The sequence below is a fragment of the Tachypleus tridentatus genome, chromosome 5 (assembly GCF_004210375.1).
Source record: "Tachypleus tridentatus isolate NWPU-2018 chromosome 5, ASM421037v1, whole genome shotgun sequence".
Lineage (NCBI taxonomy): Eukaryota > Metazoa > Arthropoda > Merostomata > Xiphosura > Limulidae > Tachypleus > Tachypleus tridentatus.
Window position 1 is genome coordinate 38,408,393 of NC_134829.1, and position 21,205 is coordinate 38,429,597.

The window sequence follows — 21,205 nt, forward strand, 5'->3', positions numbered from 1 at the left end:
CCGTCCCTAATTTATCAGTGTAAGACTAGAGGGAAGGCAGCTAGTCATCACCACCCACCGCCAACTCTTGAGCTACTCTTTTACAAATGAATAGTGGGATTGACCTAACTTATAACGCCCCCACGGCTGAAAGGGCGAGTATGTTTGGTGTGACAAGGATTCGAACCCGGGACCCTCGGATCACGAGGCCTTAACCCACCTGGCCATGTCGGGCCTTTTGGTTGGCTCATTATTTGTGCTATCACCAAGTGCATGATTCGTATTACGAGCCATGCCACATAGTAACCAAGCTTGAACTCCTACATGAAAATTACACGAATATCAATTTTGCCCATGACGCCAAAAGTCAGTATAAATATAAGCTAGTTTCTGAAATAAGAAAAATAAAGTGAGCTTAAAGTAAACCACACAATATACTATGTTATTCTGACACACTTACGATCATATTTATTTTTCAGCCACTAAACGTCGAGTTTGAACTTTGCACTCCAGTAAAGTGTTCCCTAGCGTTCTAACACATACCTTATGATTGAGGTGCAGCCAATATGTCCTAGGAGATGATGTGATTTCTAATAGTTTCGAGGGCCCGGCATGGCCAAGCGTGTTAAGGCGTACGACTCGTAATCTGAGGGTCACGGGTTCGCATCCCGGTCGGCCAATCAAGCTCTCCCTTTCAGTCGTGGGGGCGTTATAATGTGACGGTCAATCCCACTATTTGTTGGTAAAAGAGTAGCCCAAAAGTTGGCGGTGGGTGGTGATGACTAGCTGCCTTCCCTCTAGTCTTACACTGCTAAATTAGGGACGGCTTGCACATATAGCCCTCGAGTAGCTTTGTACGAAATTCAGAAAACAAACAAACAAACTAATTGTTTCGCGTGTTATCTACTGGCTGTCACGTTTCAAACAGAAACGGCATAAAAGAAAAACTTTATGTCGTTTTGAAGTACGTACACTACTGTTGATGTATACAGAGAATTTTATTTTCTAAAATTAACACAACAATTATGTTAAAACAGTGGGAGAATTGTTAGCTATTAAAACAGCCGTTAATATATTGAGAGCACAGGCTAGACAAATAGCAATACTTCCTCTCGAGAACAAAGAGAGATTGCTCAAACAGGAAACACCTCAAAACGGGTGGAGGCCCAAATCCTGCTGGGGGCACTTATACAGACATAATACTAGCTGTCATCAGTGAGTAATCCCGAAGCCTAGCAGGTCTCAGGTCGAAAAAGGGAGAGAAATACGTCTAGAACCAGAAATCGAGGAAACACGAAGCCAAGATCACGAAAGCTTAGAAGTGCCTACGTTTCCTCGAACAGTTTGAATGTAAAGGTATTTAATTATATAACTTTTTTATTTACAGTAAAGTTATTTTATCCAATGCGATGAAGCGAAAATGTGGCATAACGTACATGACGACTATGGTTATTTAAGATCCACATGTATAGATAGCTGAGTTATGATATTAAGAAATCCCTAATAACATTTTATGTACATTATTTGTGTACTATTGTAGTACATAAATAATGTACATAAAATGTGTTATTTTACAAATTTGAATACTAAATTAGAACATGTGTATTGTAAATAAATCTAGAGTACTTAAGGTTTAAAATATTGTTCTAGAAATATTTACAATAACACTTATACCATAAGTTTACTATTAGGATAATGTTGATGTGTTTCAAGTTTGTTGTTACTAATCTTATAGTATTAATATCGTATAATTAAAAGTCAACCACAAAGGAACAATAAATAGAATTGTACCTATAAAGCAAATCAGTTTTCATGGACGTGTAAGAAAATATAGTACACCAATATTTTGTTCAACCATTTTGTTAAATCAAGAAGCTGGCAATCGTGTATGTTAGATACTTGAATGGTTGAATCTGATATTTGGTAGCAAGCGCTGACCATTTTGCATCATGGCAGGCGATAGCTTTGTCTATGTAGGGACGTCTTCTCAAGAGGTCAATACTATAGAATGTTTCTTTGTATAACAGTATCTATGTAATGACTGAGTCAAAAGTTCCGGGAATGTCTGGAGATATTACAGCAAAAAGGTTTGAATCTCTTGTGTTTTTTATCACATGATAACCAGTTTCACATGCATGACCCAGTTTCGAACAGAGTTACCGCTTTTATAAGTATTATTAATAATGATAAAACATGTAGTAATTTTTTTAAAATCATAATTCCATTGCAAAAGAGGTGATTATTACTCCTTGAAGTTAGCATTTTTACGGAACTTTATTGTATTTCAAAATGACAACAGTGTGAAACAATAATTACCAGATAATAACAGATAAACAATAAACATTACAATTGGAACCTCATTGTGTTTGAAACTTAGCTATAAGTTCAACCTTTCTATAGCTATTGAAACAGTGCATTAAAAATAAACAGGGAAATAAGGAAATATGAACCATTACGATAAAGAATGTAAATGTAAGGCTGACTAATATTGGTCTGTCAGAAACAATGTCAATACGATAATAGTGATGACATATGCACCAACCCTGCATAACAGTATGTAGGCAATAATTAACATATAGTTATGGGTATAAATATTCAATCACTATTTAAGTTAATTTATCTAATTTATTCTACTGCTATTTAACAAACAAAAGTGTGATACACTGAATTCAATTGTGGTTGAATAGTTATATATATTGCTATATGTTAATTCTTGCTTGTGTTGTTAGGTAGTGATGGTGAAAATGCCATCCCTACTACATTGTTATTAGCCATCTCTATATTTGCTTCATTTTTTGTATGCATACCAATGTCAGTGAACAGATCATATTTAAAGTTTAAATCACGATGCATTAAATTACTTTGAAACATAAATTTATGTCTCTGACCTCTAAGTCTTTTGACTGTCTACGTCAGACTGACATCTTCAGAAAAGCGTCAAGTTACGGCTAGTTTACGACTCACATTCCGCATAACAATTACGGCCTTCATTTATGCAGTGACAATCTGGACATTAGACTTAGGCCCGGCATGGCTAGGTGATTAAGGTACTCGACTCGTAATTCGAGGGTCGTGGGTCCGAATCCCCGTCACACCGAACATGCAAGCCCTTTCAGCCGTGAGGGCGTTATAACGTTCAGTCAATCCCACTATTCATTGATAAAAGATATAGCCCAAGAGTTGGCGGTGGGTGGTGATGACTAGCTGATCTCCCTCTAGTCTTACACTGCTAAATTTGGGACGGCTAGCGCAGATAGCCCTTGTGTAGCTTTGCGTGAAATTCAAAATCAAACACCTTACGACTAGGCTACGCTTATTTAATAATGCACCTACTTCAGAGAGCTGTTGTTATTGGTGCATTTTGAGCTTATTGTCTCGAGGAATTCAGCTCGTTCTTGAGCTTCTCAAATATGACCAAATAATTGCGTTTGATCATCAGTTTAAAGTGCGTCATTGGAGTGTGCAATGAGTTTTTGCAGCAACAAAACGCGGAACACAAAACCTTGGATTCGCAGTACGAACACGCTAACTGCTGGGCCACACATGCCTCGAACTAGAAGGAATACAACTAATGAGGAACGTTCATTGTCTACACACGGCTACTCTTAACCGAGTGGTTGGGTGTCACACTTATAACGCACTTATACCTGAAAGTGTTAGATTTTCTGATGGTCTTCTCATCATGCTAACCAATAGCTCACAGTCGATCAGATATTGTTAGGTTGATATAACAATGGGCCCGGCATGGCCAAGCGCGTTAAGGCGTACGACTTGTAATCTGAGGGTCGCGGATTCGCATCCCCGTCGCGCCAAACATGCTCGTCCTTTCAACCGTAGAGGCGTTATAATGTTACGGTCAATCCTACTATTCGTTGGAAAAAGAGTCGCCCAAGAGTTGGTGGTGGGTGGTGATGACTAACTGCCTTTCCTCTAGTCTTACACTACTAAATTATGGACGGCTAGTACAGATAGCCCTCGAGTAGCTTTGTATGAAATTCAAAAAACAAAAACAAACATCATATAACAATAATAAATCAACTTTTATCCACAAATTAGAGATTTTAAATAAACGACAAAATCCATATTTTGTTCCTGGATATTTCTCAAATGTTTCCGCTCTTAATTTATTATTGGCACCCAGTGGTCATTTACTGAAAGTGTCCGTAGAAGTCTCTTCTGTTTTAGTTGTTGTTCTGTGTATTTTTCTACTGTATCTCCACATAAAAGGGTTTCCGGTTAATTTTGGGGTTATTGTTGAGAGATTATTTAATAAGTGCCCAATGTAGACTGTGAAAATTTGAAAAATAAACACTTTTTTTATATAAATAAGCGACTAAAATCTGTTTTAAACAATCCTACTAGTTTAGTGCTTTTCGAACAGCGTGGCTTCTGTTAAGTTTCACGTGGAACTGATAAGCACTATCATCACCCATAATTTCTTCCTCAGTGGGGTTCAGAAAACGGGCAAATGTTAGTTTGATAACCCACCTTGAAACTGCTGGTACCCACTTGATAAACTATACAAGTAAAATAATTTACTAAGTATTATAACACCTGACGTTCTCCCCTTTAATGAATAACGTTTTGGAACTAAATTGTGACCTCGATATGTTGGGTCATCTACCATTCACTACCTGTGAGGTCCACGAATTGCATCATATTCAGTAATTTTATGTTTATTCGTTAATACACTGATTGTAAATAAGAGGCCAAATCAATCAGTGATAGGCCCCCATTTTATGTGTGAAATATAAAACAGAGACCCAAGCAGTAATATTGGGATTAACTGCATTATAGTGTGCATTTTTATTTATGTTTTGATGTGTGGTTTATATGTTATTAAGCATCCCGTAAACAACAAAACAGAACATCCACCGGTAATTTACTGCATATATAGATATGTGTTTATACAGATAACCTTAGGAGTAAAACCCCAAGAACGGTGTTTCCCGTTTTGCAATTTGAATTTAAGACTTAGTAAGGTGGATAGAATACACATGCGCGTAATGACCATTCTTTCAAAGCTTTTTGTTGCAGCGGTTATATAGTTATTTACCGCACAGCCCCTCATTAAAAAACCTCAAAATTACCTTTACTGTCGATGGATTCAAGCTGGTATCCATTTCAGACCATGCCACGTTTGCTTTCAATTGCTGACATTCGTACCTTTAACTAGATATGTTGTTATTATCAGATACTGTGACTAGGATTTCAGACTTTTATTTTTCAAACGATTCTTTCGTGTGTGCTTTTTTATCTATGTTGTATTCAGTGTTTTCCAAGTCTTATTCGTAGCACAAAACATTTCATCTAGAAATTGAAAATACCGTTTCTTCGGTGTATCGACTTGTTATGCAAGATAAAGAAACCTAGTCTACAAAAACCTAGCAATAACGAATATCCTGCACAATTCGGCTGATTATTCTATAATTTAATGTAGCTCTTGTTAACTTGGCAACTACATAAATATTCTGGTAAATTGCTCGTGTAAGTTCTCACATGACATTAACTAACTTTCTTTACAATAATAATTCATGGAAAAGTTAGTGAAATCCAAGCATAAACGAAGCTACAGAAGACGTGGAAATTCTGTGTCAAGTTATAACCCGAAATAAAGTTATGTTGAGGAACTATGAGAAATAGTGAACCAATAAAAAAATCGTATTGTATATTGTATGAACATTTACTCATGGCACGCTCATGTCATGTTCCACTTCCCAGTCACTCGCCCTTTCAGCTGTGGGGACGTTATAGGTGACAGTCAATCCACTCTTCGTTAGTAAAAGAGTAGCCCAAGAGTTGGCGGTGGGTGGTGATGACTAGCTTCCTTCCCTCTAAACTTACACTGCTAAATTAGAGACGGCTAGCGCAGATAGCCCTCTTGTAGCTTTGCGCAAAATTAAAAAAACCTCAACAAAGAAACAATGTTACACTCATTCAGTCTGTGTCGAATCATACTTCCAAACTTTGTTTAGTCACGCCCTGCTTATCCGGCCTTGTTTAGTGGTGTTATCTTAATTCAGCCTTATTGTAATTGTATACCACTTATCCGGCCTTGTTTAGTCGTCGTCTCTTATTTCGGCTCTATTGTAACCGTATACTACTATTTAGTCTTGTTTAGTCGTGTCCTATTAATGCAGCTTTATTGTAATCGTATACTGTTTGTCTAGCCTTGTTTTAGCCATTTCCTGCTTATCTAACCTTATTTGTTCGTGTCATGCTTATCCAGCTTCGCTGTAGTCGTGCCCCGCTGTAGCAGTCATTTCCATGTCTTGCTTTTCAGCCTTTTTCTAGCTGTGTCCTATTTATCCAACCTCGTTCTCCTTGTGTCCTGCTTGTGCAACCTCAATGGTTTTCTAATAAATATTTAATTAATTTTGATAGTTGTGTTCCATGTTCATGAATTATTCTGGATTTCATTTACAATTAAGAACTGAAGTAGTTATAAAAAAACATTTATGTCATCGTGAACCAAGACAGTGATTAATAACAGGTTTCGTCCAAGAATTTCACAAGAATTCTAATATAGCATACAGAAAAAGCCCATCTTAAAAATCAGACTTGTTCTTGACGCAATACTCAAGACCTTTTGTATCAATATCTAAGTTTACTAAAATACTGATGCTACCAAAATAATTTATTTTTCTCGATGGTTAGACAAAATTCATTCATTTGTTCGTTATATTATTATCATTGTTTTACATTCCTACAGATTATAAACACTGCTATAAATACTTTATTCAAACTTGAACAAACTTACTAAAAATTCCTATGCAGGTTATAGGACTCTTCTCGTGTTGATTCTTAAAAGACAAAGAGAGATGTTTAATCAATTTTTTTCCGTCACTAGTGGTTAAATTGCTCTTCGAAACCGTTCAAACATCGAAGCATGCAATAACAATTGTTAGATATACTGCGTCAAAATTTATGCACAGCTTCTAAACAAACTCCTGCAAAGGTTGTAGGGATATTTGTAAGTTAATTCTTGAAAGTCCTTCAGATTTCCACTCTTTAAACGTTTTTAAGTTCTTCATTACCAAATTAAACCCTTCAAAGCCATTTAAATACCGTAAAAATTTAAATGCCGTTTAAGCACTGTTATATTAATGAGAAATACTCTGTTTTATACTAGTCAAAAGCTCTTTGTTTTATTAGAGTAAACAATGTGCATATTTATAGTAGAAACTTCAGTTTTATTGTTATTGGTTATAGTTTTACAAGCCGCAACAGAAATACCTTCTACGAATATTTTACTAAAATCTGGACAATAATTATGAGTGCAGCATTGAGAGTGTCCTAGGGTAGTTTTATAAACAAATTACCTTCTTTTCTTCACCATCAAGAATTTCTCTGAGTCCATCACTTTCCACCACTGAAGAACATCCGGTGTTTTATCAATGCGAATGTTATGTATTACAATTTGAAATGATCTAAAACTGAGTTAAATGATTATTTATATTTAGAAGTTAGATAAATATGTCAATATGTATCCACTTTATGATACTTGCCAAAAAGATTGATGAAAACAGTATTTTTCCTAGTAAAAAGGTACTTTAATATACAAACAAAAACATAGTTTACAATAATGATTATTACAAATAATGAACTATATACAAAAGTTTTACAAACTTACAAAGAGTATTGAATTTTCCATCTCGTGTGAAACTTCCTTGATACTTTATCGAGGGTTCACGATGAGCGAGCTAATTTCGAGTTGACGTAGATAAAATTCGCTTAACAGGGAGTTACCTAGCTTTGCGTTCTTCGCTCTTCTGAAAACGTTGCGTTTTTCACCACTAAAGTCATATAGTGTCTTCGTGAAGATTCTAAAATGCGAAGTGAATCCGCTGAAGTTAAATGGTTTGTAATGCTTATAAACTTATAACTTATAACGTTTATAACTTATAAACGTTTCTGTTCAAATATATGAAGTTCCCGATTAATAAGTGTTAATTAGTCACAGCTTTACAGGTTTATGGTATACCAATCATAGCAAACCAATAATATATGTTGTCTTCTGGCGCGTCGCATTGATTACATTTACAGACGTGAGGAGAGCTTCTAGAAATTTCAGTCTGCACAACAATACTGACGATACATTTGGTTTACGTATATACATGTATTGTTGATTCTTACATTCGAGAATCTACTACAACTTAAAAGAATAAGTAAAAAATATCGCAATACAGAATTAACAGTACAAATTATGTACATTTGTATTTATATACTTAACTTAAATAAACATTGATATTAAAACATATATAACAGAGTATCCGTTACACGCATTAATTGGAAAATAATTTATTCCATGTATAGCATTAATTAGAAACTTACATGTTGAGAATTTATTATTTCTCGAGTTTGCTCTCGTACTTTGTCTCTGTATGGTTTATTGTGACTATTTGAGTGGTAATTTATTCTACAGGATTTCGTAATTTGCTTGTTAAGCACATGTCTACACGAAACCTCAGGCACAAAATCACCTAACCCGGTAAGTAATAATTCGGTGGGAAAAAAATCTAACATAGCAGTAAGCTGTTAAAAAACATGTAACATTCAAATGAATCCATGTGCCTGTATGTCGCTCAACATTTATTCTTCATAAATGGACATAAACATTTAAGAAATGAGATAACGAAAACTGTTTTGTTTGTTTGTTTTCTAAATTTCGTGCACAGCTACATGAGGGCTAGTTGTGCTAGCCGTCCCAAATTTAGCAGTGTGAGATTAGAGGGAAGGGGAAGGCAGCTAGTCATCACCACCCACTCGCCCTTTCAGCCATGGGGGCATTATAATGGAACGGTCAATCCGACTATTCTTTGCTAAAATTGTAGCCCAATAGTTGGCGGTGAGTGGTAATGACTAGTTGCCTTCCCTCTACTCTTATAATGCAAAATTAGGGACGGCTAGCGCAGGTAGCCCTCGTGTAGCTTTGTGCGAAATTCAAAAACAAACAAACAAACAATTATCTTTACTGATAATATACGATAAGGCAATATTTGAGACAAACGTCTTGCACTCCTATCGTTTAGAAAATACTATATCATACGTTGTTGCACAGAGCACAGATCTGGTTCGGAATTTTCACACACACCACCCACACTATGTCCTATTATTAAAATACGTGCCATTTTATTAATAATTTTATTTAAATTTAATTTCACTGTTTGAAACATTCTCTCTACCCCCACCCCGATTCCTGTGATTTGTGGTGCTTTTTTGTGTTAGTAACACCGTACTCAATATTCAGAACACAAAATTGGCATACGTACTTGAAAGGTTGACCATCCCTGCTACAACAAGGCGTTGCATTATACTTAGATATTTTGTAATTATTTAGTGCGTTTATTTGAAAATGTTTAAGAACGAAAATAATATCTTAACTTCAGTATATAACTATAGAGGGCGAGAGTAAATGATGTTTTTTTGGTTTTTTTTAATTTCGCGCAAAGCTACTCGAGGGCTATTTGCGCTTGCTGTCCCTAATTTAGCAGTGTAAGACTAGAGGGAAGGCAGCTAGTCATCACCACCCACCGCCAACTCTTGGGCTACTCTTTTAGTAACGAATAGTGGGATTGACCGTCACATTATAATAACCTCACGGCTGAAAGGGTGGGCATGTTTGGTGCGACCGGGAATCGAACCCACGCCCCTCGGATTACGAGTCGAACACCTTAACACGCTTGGCCATGCCGGGCCCGGAGAGTAAATGAACTGTCGTTTCTTTATGTGGCAATGAATATAAAAAAATACAATTTAAAAGTATGTATCGAAACATCTTCAGCCAAATATTTCACACATTGAAAGTCCGGTACTACTCAGTGAAGAAACCCAACGTTTAGGCTAAATTTTCGTGACGTATGACACTGGACAGCTCGACTCTTACTCCACTCTGGTGAGAAATAAATTAATAATATTTCACTCAAAAAAAATATTTTTTTTACTCGTACTTTCTAAAAGCAGATATTTTGCAAATTATATAGAAATGCATTGGTTTCCAAGTGCACATATTTGCTACAGTGCAAGTTTATTATTTCAGACGTTCAAACAAATTAGGTTCAGGTTGTCAGGGGCGTAGATCCTGGGGGGATGGAGGGTATACATCCCCCCCTTCATTTTAGGTGGTGAGTATGGTGCATACAGTCATTCCCCCTACAGTTTGGTCTGTTGAATTGTTTTATTGCATCACAGGCCTACAAATTGTGCGTTTGTTCTTGTGATTCTCGTGTTCTTACCAATCGAATTACATAATTTGGCCTAGATGTAGGCTTTTTCAGTAGCCGAAATGTACATCTTTAATACAGGCGTGCTTCTAAGCTTTTCGATCTAAGCGATAGTTCGTAAGTATCAGTCAGTAGGCCTAAGTATACATGGAAAGCTTGCAAGCACTATCACAGAATCTACTTACGTCTTGTACGTAGTGTAAGATTAAGTAAAATTTTCATCACAACAGATTGAACAGAACATGAAAATCGAAAATATTACTCCCAAGCGTAAACTCCTGTGATCTAGAACTGGCAGGCAATTTGTAGCTTGTAGCTGCATCAATCTTATGTGTATATTGTGCAGTTTTCCTACGCCATTTGTTCTTATGCATGTCTAGCCGGTTTTATTGTCGAACGCCTTACTCTCCTTAGCTGCCGAAGCCGCTAACCATAATGTACGTTTAGTGTACAGTTAACGACAGGTTTGGGCTGCTCAGATCCAGACGCGCACTACATCACACCCCCGCTCCCTTTAGTCTGAGCCTCGATTTTACAACAGGGCTCATTAGACCTGTGTTTGTGGCCCTCATTAATCCACGAAATTTCAGATTATCACCGCCCTCTAATAAAGTGCTGATGCTTTATGGTAAATAAACAATATATTATCTTATTATAGGTAGTAAAAATATTGTATTTTCTTGTATAGTTAGAACACAAAAGGAGTTATTTCAACGGCCTAAAGCCTCTACTCGAATTGTATTGCTAGTTTTTGTTTAGGTGTTTTTATTTAATAGACGTGTTTATAGACATTATATCACAACGTGTTTGCTTTTTGATGAGCTTTAACAGGAATATAATATATTTGTGATTGTTTAAGTATTTTTCGAGAAACTTGCAATTACTTGTGTTGTAACTGACGCACATTATTGTCCCAGTGATGCACAGGCGGTCAGTCAGCTCGATAGTCACTGTGATAGGTTCGCGCGTTCCACTAAAATACATTGTACAGTTCAGTCCTACTTCCATTCTGTTCTATCTTCGTTTGTTGTACTAACGTTTTTCAATAAAGACTGTATTTTAGCCTGTTGAGCCATCTGGGAAACAGATTCCAATTATGACAAGCAAGTGTCTGAAACTTTCCGATATTAGACAGTTCTGCAAGTCAGTTACCAGTAGTACAAGTGACAATGCAGATGGAGATAATCCAACAATCTCAAGCAAAGGAATAGAAACTTGCCATACAGAGGAAATATCATGTTCATCAGAGGACGAGTCTGAAAATTCTTGTGCAACTATTGCACATCATGAACCACCAGATAGATAATTGTGAAATACGTTTGTGCAGCAATAAAAATCTGACACTCCACAGCTACAGCGTGGAAAGCCATATCATTTAGACGCACAACTGATACTAGGACAGAAAGCAAAATCTCAAAATATCAACTTCCAGGGCAAGTGGTTTGATGACTTCCCATGGCTGCACTTCGACAATCAGACTCAAAAAGTCATATGCTTTCATTGTGCCAAGGTGGAAAATAGAGGCCTTTTTACAGGGAAATTGGAGAGGCCAGTGGAGTATACTTTCATATCCACCGGTTTTTGCAACTAAAAAACGGCAAAACAGAAATTCAACAAACACCAGTCTTCCTCTCAGCACAGATTCACTATATCTCCAGAAGGTTCACTTGATGTAACTCCAGTGACTGTCCAGCTACATGATGGAAAAATGAAGCAGCAGGAAGAATGCAAAAGAAGTCTAGCCAAAATATTCAGAAGTTTACGTTTTTACTGTGTCAAGGTTTAGCATTACGTGGACATCCTGATACGGAGGGAACTTCCTGCAGTTAATGAAGCTCCTGGAAGAGGAAGATCCTGAGTTGACGGCCTACTTGTCAAAGAAAACCACATTCACATCCCCAGGCTCAGAATGAAATAATGGAGATGTTCAACCATCAAATACTGAGGAACATAGCACACGAAGTGCAGCAAATTAAAATATTTGCATTAATGGTTGATAGCACTCAAGATGTTACAGGTGCCGAACAGGAAGCAATACGATATGTAGATGAGAACTTTGACGTCCATGAGACATTTCTTGGTTTGTACAGTGTTTCAATACAACTAATGAAACAATATTCTCGACTATACTTGATGTACTGACTAGACTCAATTTACCACTGTCAGGATTAAGAGCACAAACTTATGATGGAGCCGCTAACATGAGTGATACGTACAGTGGATGCCAGGTACAAATAAAAGAGAAGCAACCGTCAGCTTTGTTTTTTCACTGTAAAGCACACAAGGCTCATTTAATAATGCAACATGCAGTTGAAGCTTGTGAATGTGTTCGAGATTCTATCCAGTGGGTACATGAACTTGGTGTCTTGCTTCAGAGGTCAGACAAATACAAGAAAATCTTTGAAAATATTGTATTGTCAGGCAGCTACAATGGTCCAGTTAAATACATCCGCCCACTGTGTCCAACACGCTGGTTGTTCCGCCTATCTGCAATTACATGTGCTAATGATCACTACAGAGACATTGTTGATTCTTTGTCTGAATTAGCAAATGAAAAATGAGACGTAGCAGTGAAAGCACGAGGTCTGCTGGACAGGTTTGACAAAGGAAAGACAGTTTTAGAATTGTTGATGGCTCAGCATCCATTAGCTGCATTAGAGGAACCAAACCGTGCATTCCAACCAAAATCAGCGACAGTATCTGGCATGATTGAAGCATCTGCAATGACAGTTAAGAAATTGTGTTAATTGCAAACAGAGGAAAATTGCAACAAGATATTTGATAAAGCTGAGAAAAAAGGTAACTTCCCTATATCTGGTGCCTATTGAACTACCACGCATTCACAGACTCCCCAGAAGGATCACAGGTGATGGCTCAGCACACCATTCTGCAACAGCTAGAGATTACTACAGAAGCCAATATTTTGAATTTGTGGACACAGTCATAGAACATCTGACCACTAGATTCAATGCAGACAACAATGAATTGAGGCAATATCTGGCACTTGAGAACATGATCACATCTGGCAAGATTGACAATTCGGTTATAAGCTTCTATCCAGAAATTTCTGCACAACGGCTTGAGTTTCAGTTGCCCATGTTCAAAGGAACAACAAAAGCAGTATCTCTGAAAGGTGCGAAGAATGCTTACTGTAAAATGCATGAAACAAGCCAGCAGATGTTTAGTGAAGTGTTTCTTCTCATGAACATTTTGTTTGTATGTCCAGTATCCAGCTGCGAATGTAAACGCAGCTTTTCTGCATTAAGACGGTTGAATACGTGGTTAAGGTCAACTATGTCTCAGTACTGCCTCAACCATGTGGCAGTTTGTCACACTCACAAAGATGAGGTCGACAAGATAAATATAGAAGAGCTTATAAAAGAATTCATAAACAGATCATCACAAGGAAGGTCTACGTTTGGGAACATGTAGACTAGAGGATTAAATAATCTTACTTCAATGAAAAGTATGAATAATTATGTTGCTACGTTGTATTTATGTGTAATTTAGAAGAGTTTGCAAAGACATTTTAATTATTTTTATCAAACAACATGAACAGTTTTTCTGTAGATATAAACTTATCAAGGGTAATTACTAATTTTAATAATATTTGAAAACGTAATTCATGCAATAAAAGTTATTAGTAACCTTGTCAAGTATGATGGTCATCTTTTATACTGTGCAGTGTGCAGGAATAAATTCATGTGGCAGTTAATTTGTGACACATTTGTCTTTATCATATTAACATTTTGAAAACTGTTCACAACACCTCACTTATACAAACTTACATGGAAACCTTGTAGTATTATGGCAACAAGATTATTCTGTGACTGCATGTTTACAGCTTTCAGGTTCACGTAATCAGAAATTACCGATTTGCAAATTGAACAGTCCACATAAGTGGTTACAAAAATCATCCCCCCCATCGGGTGTAAAAAATGTACGACCCTGCAGGTAGTCCTATCATTTCTGTGCATGGAGAATTCCAAGTACCTCCGCTTGTTTGAGATTGAACTATGTTTACTAATCACATGATTATCTGTTTCAAGTTACTAATAGGTGGCGATAGTTTCTAGTTTATTTAGCCAAATATTATATCTAGTAGCTGAGCATGGATATCTATGGCGGGTACAACACAGTTAACCCATTGTGTAACTTTATTCTTAAATTAAATACAGATATCCATGGCGGGTACAACACAATTAGTCCGTTATGTAACTTTATTCTTAAATTAAATACGGATATCCATGGCGGGTACAACACAATTAGCCCGTTATGTAACTTTATTCTTAAATCAAATACGGATATTCATGGCGGGTACAACACAATTAGCCCATTATGTAACTTTATTGTTAAATTAAATACGGATATTCATGGCGGGTACAACACAATTAGCCCATTATGTAACTTTATTCTTACATCAAATACGGATATTCATGGTGGGTACAACACAATTAGGTAACTACTTACATCAAATACGGATATTCATGGTGGGTACAACACAATTAGCCCATTATGTAACTTTATTCTTACATCAAATACGGATATTCATGGCGGGTACAACACAATTAGCCCATTATGTAACTTTATTGTTAAATTAAATAGAAATTTTTCAAATATTGTTAGTATTTCTAGAGTTAACACAAAAACACAACTATTATTATAATAACTTATGTTGTTATGCGTTTTTCTACATATTAGAGACATTTATATTTAGTTGTTTGGTTATCTTAATTATTGTTATTATATCTGCCCGGATTTTTACATGTAGAATATATACAGGGTGGCCCGTAAGTCCCTACTCATCCATATATCTTATGTATGCAGTGTATTTGTGTGCTGTCCCTCATTCTCGCTGCATAATATTATTCGACGCCATGTTCTGTGAAACATTTTCCTCAACATCACAGGGGTTATTGTTCCAAATGCCGCGGTAACAGCTGCCTTTAACTCATCATTAGTATTATAACGTTGTTTAGACACAATGTCCTTTATGTATCCCCAAAGAGAGTTATCACCAGTATTCTTGCGCTCATGTACCCACGTACTTGTCACAATACGCTCTTCTAGGCGTAAATGGGCTTACATCAGCCATATTTCTTTGCAAAACAAGAAACAAATGTATAATACATGTGTAATTGAATATAACATAATAACATATGGATGGGTAGAGACTTACGGGCCACCCTGTATATATTCTACACGTTAAATTTTGACGATTTACCCGTTTCTTACCTAAGTAGTGTTAATATATTCTAAACATAAATTCAAAAGAAGAACTTGGAGAAACAATAACAAAACATCAACAACTGAGAGACATTTAAAAGTATAACACCTATACATACTTCGAAGAATGTAGCACAAAGTTAAGGGTCTTCTTTAAAAACAAACCCTACTTTCTGCGAAATAGGTCATTTAATAAGGTTGAGGTAACCTTGCAAGTCGAAACGAGTTCAGTTTCTGAAAACATTTAACTTGATATACCTGGGAATGTTTCACGAATGTCATGATCAATTGTTTTTTATGTGTATTTTTTGGAATCGAATTTCGAGAATAATCAATAAAAATGACATTAATCGATTTCATATAATACAAATGAACATCACTGACCTAGTAGTTTAACGGTCGTTTTGCAATTTTTAGAATTTAGATGGTATTTTACCAGCGTGTGTTTTTAATATTCTATGAAGGATTATCAGAAACTTCAGTTGTTTTCGACAATCTGAAAGAAGTTGAAGACATTAATTACATATTCTCCCTCCACTGTAGCTCCCACCCTCAGTAGTACAGCAGTATGTCTGCGGATTCTCAGAGCTAGAAACCAGGCTTCGATACCCGTAATGGGCAGAGCACATATAGCCTATTGTGTAGCTTTGTGCTTCGTTCCAAAGAAATAAATGGCCCGGCATGGCCAAGCGTGTTAAGGCGTGCGACTCGTAATCTGAGGGTCGCGGGTTCGCATCCCCGTCGCGCCAAACATGCTCGCCCTTTCAGCCGTGGGAGTGTTATAATGTGACGGTCAATCTCACTATTCGTTGGTAAAAGAGTAGCCCAAGAGTTGGGGGGTGGGTGGTTATGACTAGCTGCCTTCCCTCTAGTCTTACACTACTAAATTAGGGACGGCTGGCACAGATAGCCCTTGAGTAGCTTTGTGCGAAATTCAAAAACAAACAAACAAACCAAAGAAATAAAGGAAAACTCCCTCCCAAGTAAACTTATAAACTGTACTGGTTGTTATAACAATACCGGTATTTTAACATGTAATGACGTTTAATTTCTATTATGTTTATTCTTCACTGAAAACTAAATACTAATCTAAGAATGCTGCCTTAAAATTTCTTTTATTCACCTAAGATGATTTCCAAATAAAAATTATTGTGATGACTTATGAATACTGTTTTGTCAAATGTTTTTTCGTTTGACTGCTCTAAAAGGCACACATTGTACGAAGGGCTTCCTAGGCTGTGCTAAATATAGATATCAAAATTTGATTTTTTTTTATCGTTGTAAGCCCAAGTAAATTATCTAGGCCACCAAAGAGTAGGGAGCGCTTTTGTCAATCGAAAACTCAGTTTCATAAAGGCCACTTCCAAAATTCGGGTTCGTTAAAAGCAAACTAAACAACAAAAAAACTAATAAAAAATGTTTACAAAAATTTACATTTCACCAACTATATCTAGTTCTCACCACAAACGCTGTTTTATACGTAACTCATAATTTAAAGTAGCGTTTCAACCACTACTTTATCAGCCAGATGCTAAGAGAAAGGCCTCATAAACACTGGATATAGCAGACAATGTGGTTGACAATATGGTTGACATGTTGTTGTACGTTCTTTACTTTCACTTCTGTGTTTGGAAAATTACATGTCACGTATCATTAACAGAAGCGCTACATGCAAAACTTTTGTAAGCTAGTCCAGAATTTTGAAAATTGTGTGAACAAATCTTTTCTACACAAATTTATATAAGAAGAGAGAAAGATGGTGAGAAACTACGATGAGAGAAATTGTGTCTTTGACGAATAAGGGATTTCATACTTTTTTATATATTACTAAAAAAAAATGTGTGCGTGCGTGTTTTCTTATAGCAAAGCCACATCAAACTGTCTGCTAAGTCCAGTGAGAGGAATCGAACCTTTGATTTTAGCGTCGTAACTCCGTAGATTTTCCCCTGTACCAACTAGGGGCGAAAAAATGTAAAAAAGGATATCTTAACGAGGGTCAGCATTTTTTTATTTGTACAATACGTTCTGTTTGTTGTTAATCACAACGCTATACAATGGGCTATCGAAACTCTGCCCACCGAAAAAATGGAAACCCGATTTTTAACATTATAAGCCATTGCTGAGCCACCAGAGGCTGTTGCTTGTATTATGTTGCGCACATAATTACTCTTAATACTGTTGTATTTTTAGAGCACGCAGTCATTCGATTTACATAGATGTTACAAAATGCCTCACCATCGACCCTGTAAGATAATATTTGTCCAATAAAACCAACGCTGTTTAGAGCTAAAACCACCAGTGTTGTTATTTGTTCATGTAAGTTTTCAGAAACGTCAAATGTTACTGTTTTTCAAATATTATTAAATAATAATAATATTTATATAATTATTTATATTTATATTATATTAATATAATATGTTATTTATATTATTAAATATAAATTTATATCATATGATTGTTTGTTTAGAATTAAGCACAAAGCTGTGCTCTGTCCACCACGGGTATCAAAACCCGGTTTTCAGCGGTGCGAGTCTGCAGACATACTGCTGTGCCACTGGGGAGCACATACAATAGGAAGGGAAAATACGTGGAATTAAACATAGATACAAACTGACATTCAACACTACCAAATGCGTGACAAATGAACTTTAACAGTTCAAATATCTTGTAATTTTATTCATCCGCAATCCACCCGGTGGCTCAGAAGTAAGTATGCGGAGTTATAGCACAACAAATCGGATTTTGATACCCGTTATGGGCAAAGCCCAGATAGCTACAAACAAAATAAAGCATCTATTAATGGCTAGTTTAGAATACGTCCGCTGTAAGTATATTCTGATAATTTGTCTACATCTCATAAATATGCACAAACTGTTATAAGATTCTTTACCGGATGTTGATGTTCGAAACAAATACACAAATTTTTTTAGCCAGGCTAAAAACTTATACCAATTTGGCTTTGCATTTGCGTATAGTTTTCTAAGGTGGGACACTTTTTATGTCAAAAGGTGCTACAAATGATATTTGGAGCACTTGATCGATACGAGTTGAGGACTCTTTCCCTTGAATATGGTGTCGCTTAGAACAGTCATTGATATAGGTAAATTATGGATTATAGGATACCACACTTGAGACCTTTGATCTGATTTGAGAGTGTGGTCTGACCTTGTTCTTTCTGTCTTCATCTTATGTGGATATGTTTACCAAAATTAGTTTATCCACAACGTATTGCGAAGTCTTAACATAAAATTAAGAGAACGACTAACAAGTGAAGTACACAAATAAATCACTACTACTCTGACTAAAGATTATTTTACATTTGTTCATTTATGTATTTCTTCAATTTGTTTCGCATCCTAATATATTTCAGTAACTTTTGGTTAGCGACAATGAACGTTAATACTTTAGATTTTCTAGTTTCATTGAAAAATATAATTAAAAATATAAATATATTATACAATTGTTTCTTAGAATTTCTTTATACAATATATTACTGTTTATTACATATTGTAGCCTTGACTTTGGATAAAATTAGTTCACGCATGTTCATTTTTAGACAGTAATTCGCACAGATAAAAAAAAATGATGATACAATTCTAACCAATAGCAAAGATCCTATGGTATGTCGAGCCTAGGTATTGGATGGTCATGAAACCTCATTTTAACTAACCAGTAGCGTATACACAGGAAGTTTTCTGATGCCAACGACCTCCTATCCCTCGAGGCATTTAAGATAACATGTGACTTTAATCACAGTTAACTTCCTATTCGGAATTTACCTACAATTTATATTTTGTACTGTATAAGCAATGTTATACAAATATTAAGTTGAAAGTGTAACATAAATGAAGAAATAGTTTTATATTAATGGCACCATTTTTACCACATGACTGCAGTTAATTGTTTCTCTATAAGCTAGCAACAGTAAAATATTGGTCTGTCCGAGAGCTATATTCATTTGCCCCCCTTAGACACGCTATCATTATTCTACCAATAAGCAACGAGCTTACTCTAGCGTGGTGGTAATGCCCTCCCATACGAATTCCAAATAATTTGCTTCAAGCTATAATTATTAAAGTATGAACATTAAAGATGTTCAGTATCTTCGATCTAATTTTTGTTTTGTTTGTTTTGAGTTTGGTTTTTTGCTTTAAAAAAGAGATATATTATTTTATGAGTAGTTAGAATTAATTTGAAACCTATAACTGAAGATACCGACCTTCAATAAATAAATGTGTGACAAGTTCAGAGAAACATGAATCGTAAATTTAAAAAAAAAATTCTCATGTGTGGAGAAAAAAAAATTCTACAAGTTAATTTGTATTGATTAAAGGTGTTTAATTTTTTTTTTATCAGATAAAAACAACCAAGTAAAGAATGATTAACTATTACATTGTTACAACATCCTCAGTAAATTTTCTCAGTTAATTTGTATTAATTAAAAGTGTTTAAAAATAGTTTTTAATCAGATAAAACCACAAAAAGAATGTCTAACTATTACGTTGTTACAACATCTTCAGTAAATTTTCCCAGTTAATTTGTGTTGATTAAAGATGTTTAAAAATAGTTTTTTAATCAGATAAAAACCACAAAAAGAATGTCTAACTATTACGTTGTTACAACATCTTCAGTAAATTTTCCCACTTAATTTGTGTTGATTGAAGATGTTTAAAAATAGTTTTTTAATCAGATAAAAACAACCAAGTAAAGAATGATTAACTATTATATTGTTACAACATCCTCAGTAAATTTTTTCAGTTAATTTATATTAATTAAAAGTGTTTAAAAATAGTTTTTAATCAGATAAAAAACACATAAAAATGTTTAACTATTGCGTTGTTACAACATCCTCAGTAAATTCTCCCAGTTAATTTGTATTGATTAAAGATGTTTAAAAATAATTTTTAATCAGATAAAACCACAAAAAGAATGTCTAACTATTACGTTGTTACAATATCTTCAGTAAATTTGTGTTGATTGAAGATGTTTAAAAATAGTTTTTAATCAGATAAAAACCACAAAAAGAATGTCTAACTATTACGTTGTTACAACATCTTCAGTAAATTTTCCCAGTTAATTTGTGTTGATTAAAGATGTTTAAAAATAGTTTTTTAATCAGATAAAAACACATAAAGAATGTTCAACTATTACGTTGTTACAACATCCTCAGTACAAAAGCTAAATCTTTTCAGCTAAGTAACAGGGCGCATAATGTTTATTTATTCACAGTATTAATTATCTGTGAAACATTTTCTAAATCAGGCTCTAAATAACTTTGTTTTCAGAATTAAATTTGTATGTAAAAAAGTTCTGTGAAAACCCACAGTTCCTTTAAACAAAACTGATGAATCAAAAAGTGTCGTCATTAGCTGTTAATTTCTGTTGAAAATGTTACTTTTCACACTTATTGTGTGAAGTATCAGCGATATTAGTTTTATGAAAACATTCAACCTCTATCAGTCAGAATTTACTAAATGTTCATAATTGAACATAACGTAGAAGTTCACACAGGCTCTGTGAAACATAATACATATCTTATCATAACAAAAAACCTAACAAAATGTCAGAAAAGGATAGAAGTGAGAAATTAATCAGTCACTAAAAGTCAACTTGTCTAGATACGTTCTGAGACACGAAACTACACAATGGGTTATTTATGCTGTGCCCACCACAGGTATCGGAACCTTATTTTTGAAGTTATAAGTCTCTAGGCTCTTCTCTGAGTTACTGGAGGGGTAACACAGAATGGAGTCATCTGTGTTTAATGTTCTCCTGTT

General features: G+C 35.3%; 1 long non-coding RNA gene across 2 annotated transcripts in view; it reads left to right on the forward strand.

The window, feature by feature from the left end:
• The first annotated feature begins 517 nt into the window (after positions 1 to 517).
• Positions 518 to 21,205, forward strand: part of LOC143250963 (uncharacterized) — a 42,896-nt gene continuing 22,208 nt past the window's right edge. The window contains exon 1 of one of the 2 annotated variants that reach the window (XR_013028453.1): positions 518 to 1,335. This is a non-coding gene — a long non-coding RNA (uncharacterized LOC143250963). The remainder of the gene's footprint in view (positions 1,336 to 21,205) is intronic. The other variant, XR_013028452.1, reaches the window with a different exon arrangement.